This window comes from Macrobrachium nipponense, chromosome 36 (genome assembly GCF_015104395.2).
Source record: "Macrobrachium nipponense isolate FS-2020 chromosome 36, ASM1510439v2, whole genome shotgun sequence".
NCBI lineage: Eukaryota > Metazoa > Arthropoda > Malacostraca > Decapoda > Palaemonidae > Macrobrachium > Macrobrachium nipponense.
The window spans coordinates 44,404,380-44,409,379 of NC_087220.1; the positions used below are offsets into that span (position 1 = coordinate 44,404,380).

The following is a 5,000-nucleotide window of genomic DNA, read 5'->3' on the forward strand; positions in this document are numbered from 1 at the left end:
CAGTCATACTGTGTGCGTCTTTGAGAGAGAGAGAGAGAGAGAGAGAAGTCCGCAGTCATGGTGAGTATGTCCGTATGACAGACAAATAAAATAACAGTTATACCATGAGAGAGAGAGAGAGAGAGAGAGAGAGAGAGTTCGAATATAACGAAAGAGAAAAATTAAAAACCGTACTGAAAGCAAGAGCAACAGCAGATCACAAATGATCACAACAGCCAAACAAGAACAACCGAAACAACATCAACAACGACAACAACAACAACAGCAGCAGTAGGCAGCAACTCTGCCAATCCTTTAAGTGTCTAAAAACATTTTCCTTCCTTTTTTTTTAATAATGAGAATTGTGCACCGCCAATTAAAAGTATTTAAAAGTCACCGTTGTCGTTCTAAGAGGAAAAACAATCGAATGATGAAAAGTGTCGCTTTTTGTCGCTTACGGTAATAAAAAAGAATGAAAAAAAAAAAAAGCTTCTTGCTACAAAGTATCCGGCGCTGATTATCTGTACTTTGTTGTGATATTTTTACGGCGGTATTTTTTTCTAATGAAAAATATTCAAGTGACTTTTTTTTATTTGTATTTTTTTCCGGCCGAGGCTGGTTGCATCTAGGAGTGTTTTATGTGACCCAAGGATCGCCCAATAAAAGTCGCTTCTCAGATGAAAAAGAGGAGAAAAATCCCCTTTGTTCAATTCTCTCTTTTTTCGAAATGGTTCGTTATTTTTTTTTTTATTCGACCAATTAATTATTTTGCGATTTCAGTGTTAATTAATTCTCGATTTTTCCCCTCCCCTTGATAATAAAAAAGGGAGGAAAAATGCATTGCGATATGTTTCATATTTTCGTCTCCTTTCCTTTGTGGCCCTTGGCGAATTCCACATGGCCTTTAAGTATTGATGTTTCAAAATAATAAAAATGTATACAGATTGATGTATCAGTTTTTAAGTTAATCACAAATGGACCTGTCGAGCTTTTGGCTAAACAGGAAAAAAGCGTCACCCATAAAACGTAAATCAACAGAAGTTCATAGGCTGTGAAACAGGCAACATTCATAGGCCTCCTTTCGAGTCAGTCATTGATAAAATCATTGACTCGCAGAGCCGGGCCTATGAGGCGTTACTTCCCAGGCAACAGGACAGTAACTGTGTTGTTTTCCGCCAGTACACGCTACTGTAGCAGCCGGTGGGCGTGGCCACGGACGCTCATTGGTCGACGGCGTATTAAATTCCAAGCCCCGGCGTCCCGGGCACGCTGATTGGCCGGCGGGTCATAAGGGGCGTGGCGGAGATGTGCAAAATGTCGGGGGTTGTCGGTAGCGCAGATCTGGTGTGTGTCTGTGCGTTGGGCATTTGGGGGATAAATAAATGAACTCTAATTGTCGTCCCCAGTGTTGACAAGAGGCTTGACCCGAAAGGCAAGGAAAGAGAGACGGCGAGACAGGGAGAGAGAGAGAGAGAGAGAGAGAGACGGGAATAGAGACAGACGAAAGATATAATATATATATATATCAGTGCGAGACGTTGTTGGACCTCTAGCGCACCAGGCAGACATTTCAAAGTGTGTTACCCCTTAAGAGACTCGTGTTTCGATGTGAGCGCTCTCTCCCGATCCCCCAGAAATATCTAGAAATATTTGAAAGACGCTCAAAAAAATCTCTTTTCGAAAACAGTGACCATTTTCCGGCCTACACGTGTGAAGCAACGTTTAAAAATTAGGCAACGCGACAGCGCACGGGACTACCACAGCGGACTGAGAGATTTAGCGTTCGTAGCCAAGTGATTATGACAACACGTGCTTGAACGACGGAGAGAGAAAGAGAGGGAGAGATAGAGAAGGAGAGAGAGGGAGAGACAGAGATGAAAGCAGAAGAGCGAGTGTCGATCATATTCTAGTCGAGATGAAACAGCAGGAAGAGACGGTAAGTGCAATAATCATTTTTGTAATTTCCTTAGAAACGTTAATGTGTATTTTTGTCAATATCGCTGTAAAACAGACTATGTCCATCTTGAGAAACAATTTAAAATACGAAGAGGGAAATAAAAAAATAAACAAGAAATACATCATGTTCACGTTGCTATTCCTAGCAGAAATTTAGGAAATTTAAAAGGCCCTTTGGTCATAAAAAATATATCATAAAGTACCGCTATCATGAAAATATATCTGAATTTTTAACATCGGTGTCAACAGTGACCAAATAAAAGCATTCATTAATGTGTGTAATATATATATATATATATATATATATATATATATAATATATAGATATATATATTATATATATATATATATAATATATATTAAAAATTGTACGTGTAAGTAAATAAGTCTTGTGAGATATCTAGCTAAACCATACAGCTTACCGGCGCACAAAACTTACTTTAAAGCTACAATATATATATATATATATATATATATATATATATATATATATATATATATATATATATATATATATATATATATATATAGTATATAAATATAATCATAAAACGTTTGAGGATAAAAACAAGCGACTTGTATAAAAATATACTATAAGTAAATACAGCCAATATGCAATCATATCGCAAACAGACATTAATAACTGAAAGTAATGGATATGCATTATCAGAAAAAAAAATTGATTAGCTTGACAAGTATTCCCCAGAATCACTCACTAAAAGACCTGACTGGAAATTCAACTGATAACACACAAGAAATCAATCGCAATGATCTATACTTTCGGTGAAGTCACGTTCAAATTTCTCTTGTTCACACTGAATATCATTGTCCTTGTTCGCTTATTAATCTTTGTTTCCGTTGATAATAATGTTATTACTACCAGCCCACTGTCATCATCGGTATTGTTACTGACTGACTGCTTTGTCCGTGCTAACAATTTTGCCATTATCTTTAGTGCTATCTTTTTGAGCGGACAATAATATTGTTTCGTTTGGTGCTGGTGTCGTGATATGAAAATAATTTATTATTATTATTATTATTATTATTATTTATTTACGTAGAAGACCCTCTTATTAACAGGTACTGTTAAAAAATATTGCCGCATTAGCAGAAACCAATTGATTAATCTCTCTACAAAATGAACTCGGCAGATGCAGTAATATCTTTTAACAGTACCTATTATCATTATTATTATTATTATTATTATTATTATTATTATTATTATTATTATTATTTATTATTATTATTATTATTATCATGCCATGTTTGCTGCTGGCATCTTTATTAAAAAAAAATCTATATTATTTTATTTTCCTCCATATATTTATGTAGTGAATCCGAGAACAGACGTTCAGATATGTTAGCAATAATTTCTGGAGAAACTTTATTTATGTATGAATGTATATATACGAATGTATGTATGTACTGTACCCAATGTATATACGTATATATATATATAATATATATATATATATATATATATATATATATATATATACATATATATATGCGTCATATAAACGCCTGGTGAAGGACTACTGATCTGCGGTACCTACCGTTTACCGACTGAACGTTATCGCCAAGTGATGGCCTTTTTGAATATATTTCAAGATAAAGAAATCCTGCATGTTGAATCTCAAATACCAATAAACTGTTTGTTATATTGACGTCGTCGGAATGGTGGCATGCATGATTATTATTATTTATTATTATTATTATTATTATTATTATTATTATTATTATTATTAATGTTGTTGTTGCTGCTGTTACTATCATAACTAAACTATCTTCATTATTAGTATAACTGCGGTGCCAATTATTGCTTAATTATTGCTTATATTATTATTATTATTATTATTATTATTATTATTATTATTATTATTATTATTAATTATTATTATTATTATTATTATTAGCAATGTTATTGTTGTTGTTGTTGTTGTTTTTGTTGTTGTTCATATCATTATTTGGCCATTTCATTTTTAGTATAACTTCTGTTGACGTTATTGCTTAAATGTTATAATATTATCATTACCATTATTATTATAATTATTATTATAGTTATCAAATCAAATTCATTTTTAGTCTAACTGCTGGTGTCGTTATTGGTTGAATCTCCTAGTCTTACTACAACCATCAGGGAGTCATAGTTATTATGAATATGTCATTCCCACTCTGGTCTATGAAAATTTATAATCCTAATTTATATTATTTCCATCGTCGTAAATATTTTCATGACTCGTGCCTACCGCTTATAATGACATCATTATAATTCTCATTATAATCACAGGTCTCGCAATAATTTACAGTATCATTATATCGTGACAATCAAAATCATTATAACTGATGATGTTTCACTGTGATTTGACCTTAATTCTCATAAGAAAGCGAAATTAATTAAAAGTAAAATAAGGCTCCAATGTAAAATACGACTTCAGGGAACCGTTAGTCTTCATAAATAAATACAAAATAGTTTTAAATAAATAAGATATAAATTTATCTCGGTCCATCTACGATACAAAATATTCCTCTATTTTCGGGATATAAAAGATTTATCCTCATATAAATTTAAATCTATTCTAAAATCAATAAGTTTCTGTGAAGTATTTTACATATTTGAAATATCCCATTTTTTGGCGCATAAATAAAATATATTAAAAATAAATAACATACGAAAAAAATCAATAAAATAGAATAAAAATTATCCATAATATTACCCCTAGTAAATTATTGTTACAATTCTCAAATTTAAAAAACCGAAAACAATGAAAAATAATAAAGAAATATGAAATAATTATCGTCATTATTATCATTATATAACTGACGCCATTCCTTGTGCCGTTGTTTTCCCACCGTTATTACATATCATTCGATGATAATAATAATAATAATAATAATTAATAATAATAATAATAATAATAATAATAATAATAATAATAATAATAATAATAATAATAATAATAATAATAATGTGTACTCCCCGTTTATAAAACGAACAATTGAGAAAAATCGTCCTTTGGTAGATATCTCAAATTTTGCATATCATGATTTTACAGGTACGCGCA

General features: G+C 31.6%; 1 protein-coding gene across 1 annotated transcript in view; it reads left to right on the forward strand.

Annotated features, from left to right (window-relative positions):
• Positions 1 to 1,389: 1,389 nt before the first annotated feature.
• LOC135203592 (fez family zinc finger protein erm-like) overlaps positions 1,390 to 5,000 on the forward strand; it is a 128,791-nt gene continuing 125,180 nt past the window's right edge. The window contains exon 1 of the mRNA XM_064233377.1: positions 1,390 to 1,915. The gene's annotated coding sequence lies outside the window, so the exon portion shown is untranslated. The remainder of the gene's footprint in view (positions 1,916 to 5,000) is intronic.